This window comes from Pantherophis guttatus, chromosome 6 (assembly GCF_059756535.1).
Source record: "Pantherophis guttatus breed Tessera chromosome 6, ASM5975653v1, whole genome shotgun sequence".
Taxonomy (NCBI): Eukaryota; Metazoa; Chordata; class Lepidosauria; order Squamata; family Colubridae; genus Pantherophis; species Pantherophis guttatus.
The window spans coordinates 15,673,674-15,689,478 of NC_142068.1; the positions used below are offsets into that span (position 1 = coordinate 15,673,674).

General features: G+C 38.9%; 1 protein-coding gene across 1 annotated transcript in view; it reads right to left on the reverse strand.

The window, feature by feature from the left end:
• Positions 1-15,805, reverse strand: part of NAALADL2 (N-acetylated alpha-linked acidic dipeptidase like 2) — a 934,597-nt gene that overhangs the window by 778,067 nt on the left and 140,725 nt on the right. Inside the window, exon 3 of the mRNA XM_087872505.1 lies at positions 7,844-7,923. The gene's annotated coding sequence lies outside the window, so the exon portion shown is untranslated. The remainder of the gene's footprint in view (positions 1-7,843; positions 7,924-15,805) is intronic.

Consider the following 15,805-nt stretch of genomic DNA (forward strand, 5'->3'; position numbering starts at 1 on the left):
ATTTAACTAGAGAGGGTTTGTCGTGTTTGGGAGCTGGGTCAGAACAAAACTTCTGGCTAACTTTGCAACCAACCATAATAATAATAATAATAATAATTCTGACATGCAGGGACAATGTCCTTTGTAAGATACGATGCTCAATATGTACATTGAATATCATAAGGGAATGCAAGTGTTGGGCCACAAGGAGAAAACACAACCCTGGTCAATCTTTCATGGGACTATTCAAGGTGCCAGAGTTTATTTGAAAAGAAAAAAAAAATTGGTATAAAGGACAGTCTTAATTTTATTTGCTGAACTTTAGCTAGCTCCAGCGAAAATCCAGCTCAACATAATAAAGAATCATAATTACATTATTGACATGTTTTTCCACTTTATCATTAATAATTGAAATCAATTAAAACAAAGTGACTATATCCAATTGTTAGATTGATGATGGCCATGGAAACAGTACAATGTGATTATATGATTATTCATCCATTTCATCTACCATTGCAAGAGTATGCAAGGCTAATTCCTAGTTTCTTCAATCGCTCTGCAACCTTTTTGTCTGCTTTTTATCTCCAGAAAAGCCCTGTTTTGAGTCAAATTTGGAGGATTGCAAACAGAGACAAACATTTTCTTCTAACAGCAGCATCTATTTTGATCGGAGAGGGAAGGAGGGGGAGAGAGACAAAGAGAGAGATATACTGAGAGAGAGGGAGAGAGAGAGAGAGAAAGAGATACAGAATGAGAGAGAAAGAAAGAGATACAGAGAGAGAGATGAGAGATTTGAGAGAAAGAGAGAGATACTGAGAGAGAGAGGTAAAGAGAGAGAAAGAGAGCTACAGAGAGAGAGAGAGAGAGAGAGAGAGAGAGAGAGAGAGGGAGAGATGGATCTTACAAATCTTTTTGTCCCATTTAGCTTAAATATGGCTAAATCAAAAGGCTTAAAAGTAGTAGCTTTATATGACCTGTACACTTCTGTTTTATTTTACCTACCCTGAACTTTTAAACATGGTTATTGTTACCAGTTTCCCCCCTCACTCATTTATTTTAATACCCCCCTCCAAAAACCATTAGGTTTTTGTAGACTTTCCAATGGTCAATTTGCTGTCTGCAGCTCATAAGGCAAATATTTGGGGGGTTATAAGAAATTTTATTCTCTGCTTCCAGTTGAGTGGAAGGGGGGAAAAAAACCCTGTGTATATACCATTAATGAAATAGGTGAGTAACTCTCTAGAGATGCTGCTGGCCTGAAAATTATCTAATTGAGACACTTTCCAATCAACCAAGCCAATGACCATAAATGAAACCAAGGTAGTGAATTAAGTAGCATTATCACATAAACCAAATCATGTGGGATGCACATACTACATGTATGATTCAGCTTCTAAACTAAGTCATGCAATATAGATACCGAAAGCTAAATGATGACTTTTTGATTCTCAAAATGATTTATGGGATATACATCAGTGGTTGTCCAATATTTTATCTCCTGTATTACACCTATGCAAGCTTACTTGGAGACTTAGGCTACAGTTCTAATATTGGGAACTCAGGCAATATCAGCCTTTGACATTATTATTATTTTTTTTTTACGGTGGTCTCTGGAGCCTAATTTTAAACAAGCTTATGGAAAATCAATAGTGCAATTTCTTGCCAATTTGTGGTAGGAAACGCATAAAAACCCAAATCTAAGTAGTATATGAGACTCAGCACATTTTTCTACATCGCGTCTTCTTGCATATCCATTGTTCTTATGAAAAAGTATAACAAAACTTTCAGAGGGTTTGAAGGTAATTTTTTTTTTTTAGAATAGTAAAACCCAATATCTTTGCTACCTCTTTCTGAAGACCTCAATGTATTCTTGAGAAAAGTCCCTTTTCAGAGTGTAATATTTAAATTGTATATATCAGAGGTGGGTTTCAGCAGGTTCTGACCAGTTCTGGACAACCGGTAGCAGAAATTTTGAGTAGTTTGGAGAACCGGTAGTAAAAATTCTGACTGGCCCCGCCCCCATCTATTCTCTGCCTCCCAAGTCCCAGCTGATTGGGAGGAAGTGGGGATTTTGCAGTAACCTTCTCTTGGATTGGGGAGGGAATGGAGATTTTACAATATCCTTCCCCTGCCATGCCCACCAAGCCACGCCCACCAAGCGATGCCATGCCCATCAAGCCACACCCACAGAACCGACAGAACCGGTAGTAAAAATTTTTGAAACCCACCACTGACCTGTATGTATGTGTGTACAAACCCATATACACACATATTTTATATACATAATATATATAAATAATTGATATCTAAAATATTGCAGTTATTACATGAATAATCAAATATACATTTTCTTTACTATAAGTTTCTGGGAAAATCCCCAACAGGAATATCTCAGGTTTTAAATCAATATGCTGCTATGTCATCTTCTCCAACCACATACGAATTCTTGCCCAATATTTTTTTGCTTCTTCATATGTCCACTGCATATGATAATACGACCCCAGTATCTGGTGACATTTCCAACATTTAATTGATTTGTCTTTAAACATTTTTGCCAATTTTTCAGGTGACAGATGCCATCTATAAAACATCTTGTACAAATTCTCCTTGTATGCAGTTGACATTCTTAGTTTATAATTTCTATCCCATAGTTGCTGCCATTTATCTAAAAGTAATTCTAATGACTTGGACATTGTAGCACATACAAATAACCTACCTTGAGTGCATGTTAGCCAGCTCATTCCTTACTACAGAATTGCTTTGATCACATGAAAAAGGCTGAATATATTGGAAATCAGCTGAATCTGACAAACACTCTTTTAAGTTCTGGAGAACTGCCTTGTAGGTCTGTTTGCATCTAGTACCAAAAGTCTCCTGCTAGGAAAATTTTATTCCCCCAGTGATGAAATCCTGCTGGTTCTGTCTGGCTTCCGTGAGCTGGTAGTCCCAGCGGCATGTGGTTCGGCAAACCAGTAATGGCAGCAGTGCAAGGCTCCACCAGAGGTGGGTTGCCCCCAGTTCAGACCAGTTCTATAGAACCGGTAGTAAAATCGGTGGAAGGCTCTGCCCACCAACCCCGACATCATCAGGAAGCTTCTGCATGCGTGGCCACATAGCAAACCGGTAGTAAAGGTAAGTAGACCCACTCCTGGGCTCCGCCCACGCGCCCGGACATCGTAACCCGTTTTTGACCCTCTGAGCATGCGCAGAAGGCTTTGCACATGCGTAGAGGGTCAACGATCAGATTTGATGATGTCACATGCGCAAGCGGAGCAAGCACTTCCGAACGTGCAGTGCACACACTTCCGTACCGGTAAGAAAGGTAAGTAGATTTCATTCCTATATTCCACCCAACTGTTATATCAAAACTGATGGTTTTTTCTGTCCTCCCGGATGGATCATCTTTTAGATTATTATTTACTATTTTTCTTCAAGAGGAAAGGATTCAGATCTGCATGCTTAAATGTATGGAATTTATTCATGTGCCTTTGGCCTGAAAGCCACAGAAAGCATATTTTAATAATAAATAAAAATGCATAGAAAAGTCAGACTAGTTGTGACTTTAACTAAAACTATACTATTGTCACGGGCCATTCGTTGCTCTTCAGTGTCATCTTTCCTAAAAGATTCAATGGGTTTTGCTTCAAATAGGATGCTTTATGGCTATGTGTCATGCTAATACAATATTCCCCAAATGGAATGGACATTGCTAATCTTATATAGCAGGGGTGGGCAACTGTGGCCCTTTTACAACCTTGGACTCCAACTCCCAGAATTCCTGAGACAGCCAAGCTGTCTCAGAAATTCTGGGAGTTGAAGTCCACAGGTTGTAAAAGGGCCACAGTTGCCCACCCCTGTTATATAGTGTTGATACCCTATTAATTTTTTTTATTTGTGTCAGAAGCACCTACAAATTATAGATATATGACATTCAACACCGAGTGAATAAAATAGGTATAAAATAGGTAATAGAAATACAGCATGTGTAAAAATATATACAGAATAAATAGGATTAAAACTAAATGACATTTGCCTAGTATTGAGCCACGTAAACAGTATTTGTGGCAAGCCATCCTGCTCCATTTTGGATGCTGAATTGTTGTGGCCCATCAGTGGCCTGTGCAGCTAGTAGCTGATTCCGACAGCGAGGAGGCTGGTGTGGTGCTGCGCCAGCAGCCTGTGCAGCTGGTACTCGAGTCAGACAATGAGGAGGCTGGAGAAAATGTGGTGCCAAAGGCGGGGATTCAGCCAGGGCCTTCAGAACCTCCAGAAGCTCCTATAAGTGAAGAGGAAGAAGAGGAGGAACCTCTTCTCAATGCACAGGCGCGCAGAGCTGCCAAAAGGCAGAAGTGGCTCCTCAGGAGGAGGTCTCCTTGAGAGAAAGGTTTGGGGCTAATTGGCCACTCCCTTAGCTTATTTAAGGAAGGACGACAACTGAGGCAATTTGCAGGGAACAACTTCACTCTCCTTCGTGTCTAGATCTTAGTTCTCTTATCAGTTTCCTGCAAATTGCTTCTGGGCTTTCTGCCAACCATAGTAAGATTACGATTATTTATTCTTTGGATTCTTGTAGGCTGTTAAGAAAGTTAATTAACAGCCTTTGTTTGAAAAAGACTGATTTAATTTAGTAAACTAAGGTTTGTACAGACTTTGTGTGTGCTGCATTCTTTGGGGTCCGTAGCTGGGGCAGAACATGAATGGAACACAGTGTGCAACATAACCACCGACTAAACTATGCATGTAACTATGTATAATTACTGTAAATATGTATGTAACTGAACAACACAAACAGTATAGCCTCATATTAATCCCCAAAGCCTGCCTCAAACCACTAATTACCTTATTAATGAAGCAATTCCTTTGGTCTGAGTTTATAGTCTGAATTAAAGCCATCAATAAAGAATTTGTGTGTCTCAGCCACTGCAGCTGCATCAGCCTTAGTCATCGGAAAGGCTTTCAGAGCAATTATTATATATTTTAACTCTTTTATGGTTTTATATTTGTATTTCTAAGCCACCCAAAGGATATGAGAATGGGCAGCTATAATCAATTTAAAATAATCATACAAACAATCTACTTTGCCTTGGCCAAAGGTTTGGATTTGAATGTAGTAAAAACTGCTGGGACTATCAAGTTGAGAAAGTTCTCGAAAATGAACAGGTTAAGATCTTATGGGACTTTCAGATCGAAGAAGCATTATTGTTCATAACATACCTGATATAACAGTTATCGAAAAGAAGAAAGTCTGGTTCACTAATGTTGCTATTTCAGGTGATATTAGGATTGAGGAAAAACAATTGAAAAAAAATATCGGGACTTGCTGATTAAAGTTGAACACTTAAAGAAAAAGAAAATCCATTGAGATACCAATCAATGTTTGGTGCCCCCTGGAGTCATACCTAAAGGACTTCCCCAATATCTGGGAATATTGAATTTATCAGACCTGAAGACCCTAATTTTACAAAAAGACCTGCTTTGAACTTCCTATAATCTTAGACTCTGCCTTAATAATATTTTATTTTTATTTATTTATTTTGTCGAGTACGTATTAGATGTATATAAGTATAAGCATGAATTGAATACATAAAATGAATACAATTAAAAGGAACATTAGAACAGGGATGGTAGGCACACTGGTGCTCTTATGCACGCCCCTTACAGACCTCTTAGGAATGGGGTGAGGTCAACAGTAGCCAATCTAAGGTTAAAATTTGGGGGGTTTGGGGATGAAACCACAGAGTCAGGTAGTGCATTCCAGGCATTGACCACTCTGTTGCTGAAGTCGTATTTTCTGCAATCGAGTTTGGAATGGTTCACTTTAAGTTTGAATCTATTGTGTGCTCATGTACTGTTGTGGTTGAAGCTGAAGTAGTCATTGACAGGTAGGACATTGTAGCAGATGATTTAATGAGCTATGCTTAGGTTGGACCGAAGGCGACGTGGTTCTAAATTTTCAAAGTCCAAAATTTCAAGTATGGTGGCATAAGGAATTTGGTTGTGAGCTGAGGAGTGGAGGACTCTTTCTGGACACATTCAGTTATATTAATGTCGATATGCAGTGCGGGTTCCAGACAGATGAGCTGTATTCGAGAATTGGTCTAGCAAATGTTTTGTATGCTCTGGTTAGTAGTGCAATATTACCGGAGGAGAAGCTACGCAAGATTAGGTTTACAACCCTTAAAGCCTTTTTGACAATGTTGTTACAGTGGGCTTTGGCACTTAGATCATTTGATATGAGTACTCCAAGGTCTTTGACAGAGTGAGGGTCATCTACAACGTCGTGTATTTTGTGTTCTGATTCTTTTTGCCAATTATAAGTTATAAGTTATAAGTTTATTTTGTCAAGCATGTATACGATAACAGGTAAAAGTATAAATATAATTTGAATACATGAAAAGAGTAAGTAAAAAGGCATAATAGGACAGGGACGGTAGGCATGCCCCTTACAGACTTCTTAGGAATGGGGTGAGGTCAACAGTAGACAGTTTAAGGTTAAAGTTTTGGGGGTTTGGAGAAGAAACTACAGAGTCAGGTAGTGCATTCCAGGCATTGGCCACTCTGTTATTGAAGTAATATTTTCGGCAATCGAGTTTGGAACAGTTTACCTTGAGTTTGTATCTATTGTGTGCTCGTGTATTGTTGTGGTTGAAGCTGAAGTAGTCATTGACAGGAAGTACATTGTGACAGATAATTTTATGTACTATGCTTAGGTCAGACTGAAGTCGGCGTAGTTCTAAGTTGTCTAAACCCAACATTTGAAGTCTGGTGGCATAAGGTATTTTATTGTGGTTAGAGGAATGGAGGACTCTTCTCATAAAATATCTCTGGACTCTCTCGGTTGTATTTATGTCCGATATGCAGTGCAGGTTCCAGACAGATGAGCTGTATTCAAGAATTGGTCTAGCAAATGTTTTGTATGGTCTAGTTAGTAGTACAACATTACCAGAGAAGAAACTACGCAAGATTAGGTTAACAACTCTTAATCCCTTTTTGGCAATGTTGTTACAGTGGGCTCGGGCACGTAGATCTTTAGAAATGACTACTCCAAGGTCCTTGACAGAGTGAGGGTCATCTACAAGGTCATGTCCACTTAATTTGTATTTTATGTTTTGATTTATTTTATTTTTATTTTTATTTATTTTTTTGCCAATGTGCAAGACAGAGCATTTGTTGGTTGATATTTGGAGTTGCCACTTGTTAGAACAATCTGACACTTAGGTCCCAAATAAATTATTAAATTTCCACCAATCTTAGACTGTGAATCTAACTATAGCACACAAAATCTACAATAAGTAATTGTTTCCTCTCATCTTTTGACAACTCAATGAAAACTATTTGAATATTATGCCATAATCAGGAACCACATAGTAAGACTTAATGCAAGACACAAAGATCTTTTCCTCTTAGAATGTTGTAAACAATTAGTTACCACACTCTTAGAACTTGGTGGAATGACAAAAACAAGCCAATGTTGAAAGAAACTACACTTCAAAGTGTCCTTATCTTTGCAACGAAGGAAATGTAGACATTGAAATATTGTCATAATTGCTCTTTGTTTGTTTGTTGTTGTTTTAATTCCCACATTATGTCACACAATACATGATTTGTAACTATAATTCATTTACATTTTAGATATGATTTTTTTTTTTACATACTTTTACTTTGTTGTAATTTTAGAAGTGATCATATTTAATATCAATTTAGTTCTTTACATTATAATTAAATGCAGGCTATACCCTGATTAATTGTTCTAAGATTCCCACGAACATTTCTTATGATCTTTGTTTTCAGTAACACTGTAACCATCCCTGTTAAAGATGGCACGAGACCCTGCTGGAAACACTTATCCAACGTCTCTACTTACCTGTCCAACTCTAATTTTCATTGATTCATCACTTCCTGTTATGATGCGTAACTGAATAAATCTTCATCTGCCAAACCAGCCTGCACAAAACCAGCACATAAATTCATTTTAAAGCTTGAAACTGAAGAAAAACAACAAATGACTACAATGGAACAATTAGTAGTGGGTTCAGTTTAGAGCATTTTATTTGATGATTATAGACATAAACGTGACAAGGGATAATAAATATAAATCCGCAAGAATATCATCATATCCCAAAATAAGCCAGAATATTAAGATAAATGTGAAAGTTGAGAGAATTAGGGGTGGAGGGGCCAATTTATGATTGTCATTAAACCAACGATTAGCTAATGTAGTATTGATGTCTCACTAAGAGAGATCAAATTAAAGTCTAGTGTGCAAGTGTCTTTGATTAATTAATGTTTTTAGTGACAGTTGCTTTAACATAAATTTTCTTTAATGCTTCAGAATGCAACGATTCATCAGTACAATGGCTCTATCATTCCTTTTAGCAGATTATGCAGTATCTGAACACAAGGTAGCCAAGGCTTACATGCAATTCCAAGCAGACCTTTCTGTTTCTCAGGAAGCCAACACATTCTTTCGAATGATTTCTCCTAATAATTACACATTTACATGTGTATCACATTACAAATCAGCTTCTTCCCCCACCCACAAATTCACAAAACGTAAAATAGATGCTTCTTAATAATATTCTTTGACTCTCTTTTAAAGTGCAAATTGCTCTGTAGCTTTGGCCATTAATGGCTAAATTGGAACATATTTGCAAATGGGAAATGTCTGTCCTAATCTCCTGAAAGGAATGTCCCTGTACTTTCAAATCTGACATTGATATTCCTGGAGCCTATTTGTCTATTTAGAATATTCACATACTGTGCTTTACAGTCACAGAGTAGTTAATAAAACAGGATTGCACCAGAATATCAAATTATTTCTATAATTTAGAAATGAGAGGAAGGAAGGAAGGAAGGAAGGAAGGAAGGAAGGAAGGAAGGAAGGAAGGAAGGAAGGAAGGAAGGAAGGAAAGGAGGGAGGGAGGGTTGCCCATAAATCATGTGGTACACACAAAAAAAATATTTTGTACGGAAGAGTTACATTTGCCAACAAAGGCAACACAGTCCTAGTCTGCATTAACATTGAGATAGAATCAGCGGTGAAATGCTCTTACCTTCGCTACCGGTTCGGAAATGTGAGCGCACACACCTCTTCTGTGCATGTGCAGAGCCTCTGCGCATGCGCAGAGGGCAAAAACAGGATGTATTGACATCCCGGTGGGTGGGCGGAGCCTCCCGCCGCTGCCCCTTCCAGTTCGCACAATCCAGATAGATCCAGCTGGATTTCACCGCTGGATAGAATCAAGATCATGTGAAGTGTTAGTACCACTTTATAATGCCTTGATAAGACCACACTTGAAATATTGCATCCAATTTTGGTCACCATGATATAAAAAAGATATTGAGATTCTTGAAAGAGTGCAGAGAAGAGCACCAAAGAGGATTAAAGGACTGGTGGATAAAAAAACCCCAAAAGAATGGTTGCAGGAATTGAGTATGGCGAGTTTAATGAAAAGAAGGACTAGGGGTGGCATGATAGCAGTGTTCTCCTATCTAATGGGCTGCCACAAAGAAGATGGGGTCAATGTATTCTCCAAAGCACCTGAAAGGTAGGACAAGAAACAATGGGTGGAAACTCATCAAAGAGAGAATCAACCTAGAACTAAGGAGAAATTTCCTGACAGCTAGAACAATTAATCAGTGGAAAGACTTGCCTTCAAAAGTTGTAGGACAGGGCTGTCAAACTCCCAGCCTGCGGACCAGATACATCACGGTTTAACGAAGGGGGGGGGAAGTCCTGATATATCACATGACACTGCCATGACGATCTGAGTTTGACACCCCTGTTGTAGGTGCTCCAACAAAAAAGTTTTTAAGAAGAGACTGGGCAACCATTTGTCTGAAATGTTATAGTGTTTCTTGCTTGAGCAGGTGGTTGGACTAGAAGACCTCCAAAGTCCCTTCTAATTCTGTTATTCTGTTAAATAATTAAATGTTATTCTGTTATTCTGAGATTCAAGGTGCTGGTGTTAACCTATAAAGCCCTTCATGGCTTAGGCCCAGGCTATTTGTCGGACCACCTGCAACCAGCGTCAATTTTCCATTGCCTGGTGCGCTCCCACAGAGAGGGCCTACTCAGGGTGCTGTCGGCTAGACAATGTCGGCTGGCGACCCCCAGGAGTAGAGCTTTCTCTGTGAGCGCCCCCACCCTTTGGAATCAACTTCCCTTGGGGCTCCGGTTGGCCTCTGACCTTCGCACCTTCCGCCGTGAATTGAAAACCTAGCTATTTATGTCCCCCAGCCTGGACTGATGGGGTAGTATATTTTAAATTTTTTAAAAAATGTAAAAACTTTTTATATTTTTTGTGTATATTTGTTGATTTTAACAGTTGTTGGTCGATTGTTGTGTGAGCCGCCCTGAGTCCTTGGAGATAGGGCAGCATACAAATTTTATAAATAAATAAATAAATAAATAAATAAATAAATAAATAAATAAATAAATAAATAAATAAATAAATAAATCAATCAATCAATCAATCAATCAATCAATCAATCAATCAATCAATCTGTGGTGCTTTTGTAGCCATCACTCTCAATCTAGTTCCATGGAGATATTTTCAGTTTCAATTTTCAGTGATTTTGGATTTCTGGACTATTTTCTGCATGAGGACCTTGTAGTATCTATTTTCTTCTCTAGCAATTACCTTTGGCTACCCTTTCATTCTCCAGAGTTACTCTGACTGTTCTTTTTAACTCTTCATTGCTTATTGAACTTTGCAGTTTCCCTTTCAAGCTTTTGAAGTAGGATAAGAGGATCAAGTTAAAAATGTAGCCGGTGTACATATCAGTATCAAAACAGAGATCTCAAAACTCATCACAATGTTTTCTGCTTGCAATTACAAGTTGTTCTTTCTCAACTCTAGTTTATTCACACAAACCATGATATAGAATTCTTCAGATTTTTCCAAGCTGCCAGATTTCCCTTATGTCTCACAGAAATGACTGGCATTGATTGAAGTTCTTGATTCAAGGGACTCTTTCCTTTGATGTAGCAAGAATGAATACCGTATTTTTTGGACTATAAGACGCACCTTAATTTTTGGGGAGGAAAATAAGAAAAAAGCTGATTAGGGATGGATCGGCCTCCCGGAATACCCCCAATCAGCTGTTCCCAGAGGTGAACTTTAGCAACAGGTTCGTTGGTTGTGAGCTGTGCACCTTGCTTTGTTTTCAGCTTCTCAAATGGAGGTTTCAGAGGCTTTTTTTTCAGCCTCTCAAACGGAGGTTTCAGATGCTTTGTTCAGCCTCTGAAACCTCTGTTTCAGAGGCTGGGCGGGGCTACATTAGGACTATAAGATGCACCCAGATTTTCACCCTCTTTTTGGGGGTAAAAAGGTGCATCTTATACTCTGAAAAATACAGTACATCCATGTAGTATAAACAGTTTCATTTAATGGTTAAAGTATAGGTCTGTGATGGCGAGCCTATGGCACGCGTGCCACAGATGGCACGCGGAGCCATATTAGTGGGCACACCAGCTCAGCTCTGGGGCGCATGCGCGCGCCGGCCAGCTGATTTTCGGGCCTTCTGGGCCCACCAGAAGTAGGGAAACAGGCTGTTTCCTGCCTCTGGAGGGCCTGAGGGGGTGGGGAAGGCCCTTTTTTTTTTCTTACTTGGCTCCAGATCCTCTCTGTGTATCCGGGAACAGTGAAAACAGCCTTTCCCACTTCCTTGGAGGCCCTATGGAGGCTCAAAGGGCCCATTTCCCCACTCCCGGTGGGACAGGAAGTGACTTTTTTCCTGTCCCCAGCTTCCAGAGACTCCTAGAGAGGCTCCTTTAGACTCCTAGAGAGGCTCCTAGAGAGGTTCTGGAGGCTGGGGACAGCAAAAAATGTCACTTCCTGTCCCACCGGGAGTTGGGAAATGGGCCTTTTCAGCCTCCATAGGGCCTCCAAAGGAGTGGGAAAGGCTGTTTTCGCCGTTCCCAGATACACAGAGAGGATCTGGAACCAGGTAAGAAAGAAAAACGGGCCTACCAGGCCATCATGTGCCAGGAGCGGGGGGGAGGGGGTTGCGCACACATGCGCGTGGGCACGTGCGCATGTGACCCTCCCCCGCCCCCCCCTCTCCTGGCACGCGATGGCAAAAAGGTTAGCCATCACTGGTATAGGCTATATTTTAGCCTATAGGCTAGAAAGCAGGAGACTGTGATTTCAAGTCCCGTCTTAGCCGTGAAAGCCAACTGGGTGACTTTCAGCCAGTCATTCTCTTCTCAGTCCAACCCACTTCACAGGTGGTTGTGGGGAAAATAGGAGGAGGAAGGTGTGTTGGATATGTTTGCTGCCTTGAGTTATTTGTAAAAATATAATAATAATAATAACAACAGAATAACAGAGTTGGGGGGACCTTGGAGGTCTTCTAGTCCAACCCTCTGCTCAAGCAGGAAGCCCTAAATCACATACAAATAAATAAAATAAACAAATAAATACAGCACTTCCTGCTGTATTCTGAATAGGAAGGTTTACTCTTTGTACAGGTTACACTTATCTTTGTGTCTGTGTACTAAAGGATATGCTATTTCACCCAGTTACAGATTGGACTTCAATGCACTTTCCTTAATGGACAGTCAACAGAGAAACCCTTAGTCTTCTCAAATACATAAACTGGGGTTACCAAATCTATAAAGACCACTAGAGAACAAACACAGTTCAATTTCTGAATCTCTTTGCTGCCATCCAGTGGTTGCCTAGGTTTCTGCAGCCCAAATCTGGAAGCCCCATATAAAACAATGCCTAAAACACATCCTTCTCTAGCTGCAATGAAAGACAAACCTTGTTTACCTGAAATGTCTTGACAACACCAAGGAAGATGGCTGCTACTAGCAGACTATGAAGAGATATGAATAAAAATAAAGCAAAACAGCACATAGATACCTTACGTTGCTAAGGTAAAATGAAAATATTTACAGACCCCTCGCATCCTGGACATAAACTGTTTCAGCTCCTACCCTCAAAATGACACTATAGAGCACTGCACACCAAAACAACTAGACACAAGAACAGTTTTTTCCCCAAACGCCATCACACTGCTAAACAAATAATTCCCTCAACACTGTCAAACTATTCACTAAGTCTGCATTACTATTACTATTAGTCTTCTCATTGTTCCTATCACCCATCTCCTCCCACTTATGACTGTATGACTGTAACTTGTTGCTGTATCCTTACGATTTATATTGATATTGTTTCCTAGTATGATTCGATTGCTTATTCCTACCTATGACTATCATTAAGTGTTGTACCTATGATTCTTGACGAACATATCTTTTCTTTTTATGTATACTGAGAGCATATGCACCAAAGACAAATTCCTTGTGTGTCTAATCACACTTGGCCAATAAAGAATTCTATTCTATTCTATTCTATTCTATTCTATTCTATTCTATTCTATTCTATTCTGTTCTGTTCTGTTCTATTCTATTCTATTCTATTCTATTCTATTCTATTCTATTCTATTCTATAACAAAAGATGAAGAAACCACTTTATTGTCAGCAAATTTCTTTACTGTAAAAATAACAGCTCCGTTTTCCTTCAATTACTGTTTCAGTGATCTGTACCTGGAAGGAGACATTGTTTATTTTCAAACTTGCGCTTTCAAAAGCAAGCATACAAATGCAATTAGAGAAATAGGTACCACCAGTTGGAAGGTAAAAGCTCGTCATAATGTCATGCTGGCCACATGACCACAGAAATGTCTTCAGACAGCACTGGTTCAATGGCCTTGAAATGGAGATGAGCAGAGGCCCCTCTACTCAGCAACAACTAGCGGAGTAAAATCTGGAAGAATTCTCCAGCTTTCAAAAGGAGGAGGAAGCATTTAATGCTTCCATTAAATCCCAGAAGATAATATTCTTAAGGACTTTCCCCACCCCGCTTTTAGATTGGGAAGCACTGCCATGTGACTTTTCAGAATAATAGAAAAATGCATAATAGAAATCAAATGACATTAGCATACCTCTCTCTTGGCCATCTCCAACAGTTAAGTAAGCACAAAACTATTATGAGATAAATTTGAAAGAAATGCTGAAACACCCTGAGAATAAGGCAGAAGTAACATTTTCAGAGAGGAAAACTTTTAGAAACTTCCAGATCAATTGTAGTACAACATGAGTGAGCAGGTGTGTAATATGATCTGCAAAAAAGGAGCTCTACAATTATGAAAAGTGGGAGAACAACATTTCCTGGTTTCTTCTCTCCAAAAATATGTTTTGAAATTATACTATTAAAGCTAACGTGATCATTGGGAATATTTTAAAGTGTATGCTAGGCTACATTTTCTATAAAGCTCCACAATGTTGAATATGAAAGCACATGCAGTTGTTCCAATTTTTTTTAAGTGGCAAAAGAAAAATATGTGAAAATGTGCAACACTAAACACAGAATAACTGTATTTCCTTGGCATGTTTTTATTAACCTGTTGAATTACTCACAATACACAGAATAGAGATAAACATGCATGTATGTGGAAGGCCAAACCATACATTCCATTCTGTATATAAATTCCAATAAATGTTGGCATATTACCCTACTGATAACTGAATGCATGAATGCACATGTAAAAACATGTTAAGTTATTTATAAGCTTCAAAACTCTGCTTATATGCATAATACACCTGCTGTGAAAGTAATAAATACAGATTTGCTTCAAATTTATCAGTTCATTCTGGAGACTACTAAATTTGTTTTCTTCACGGACATATCTTGCTTCATTTCTTTCTACTGTTACTTCTTTTCCTATTATTGTTATTTTTTTAATATGGGCAAAATACGGAGGGATGGAATTGCTTTCATAGTAAAGGTTTTTTGTCAAATGCCAGACTAATTATTCCATTTACAAGCATATGTACCAATGTTGAACATTACTTGTTTACTTCAGAAAACCAAATGGTAAACAGAAGTATATATAGAGATAATCTCTGAACCTATTTTTCTGACGGCTGATTTGCCCTTAGTCATTTGTTCCTACTCTGTATCTTTCTAAAAGAAATATAATTGGAAATTGTGACAAAGGACAGACCTATCGATAGAAGGAAAAACAAGATTTTGTTAAACCAAAATAGATAAGGGATATGAAAGATATGAATTGACACCAAGCCATATCATTGCAACCCTACTAGATATGCTGGGCTCTTTACTATAGAAAAAAGTAGGAAAAATATTTTTCTTTCATCGTTTTCATGAAATTTAGAGATTTATCTGAAATTTTTATTAACTTCATTATTATTTGTGTGTTATGCATGTGCACGCATGTGTGTGTGTATACATATACTGTATATATACAAAAAGGAGAAAAAAGAAAACAAATGTTGTAACAACCACAATCCTTCAGAATTGTGCTGCCCCTTTTCCTTTAATGTTTTATTTATTAGAATCTCATCCGCCTTTATTACTTTATAAGTAACTCAAAACAGCAGACATACTTAATATTCCTTTGATCTCCAATTTTCCCCAACAACAACAATCCTGAGAGGTGGGTTGGGCTGAAAGAGAAGGACCAATCCAAAGTCACCCAGCTAACTTTGGTGTCTAAGGCGGGACTAGAATGGGTGATTGACTCAAAGTTCCCCAACCAGCTATCATGCCTAAGGCCAGACTAGAATGGGTGATTGGCTCAAGGTTCTCCAGTCAGCTATCATGCCTAAGGTGGGACTAGAATGGGTGATTGGCTCAAGGCAGGACTAGAACAGGCGATTGACTCAAGGTTCTCCAGTCAGCTTTCATGCCTAAGGGCGGGACGAGAATGGGTGATTGGCTCAAAGTTCCCCACCCATCTTTCATGCCTAAAATGGAATGAGAACGGGTGATTGGCTCAAGGTTCTCCAGTCAG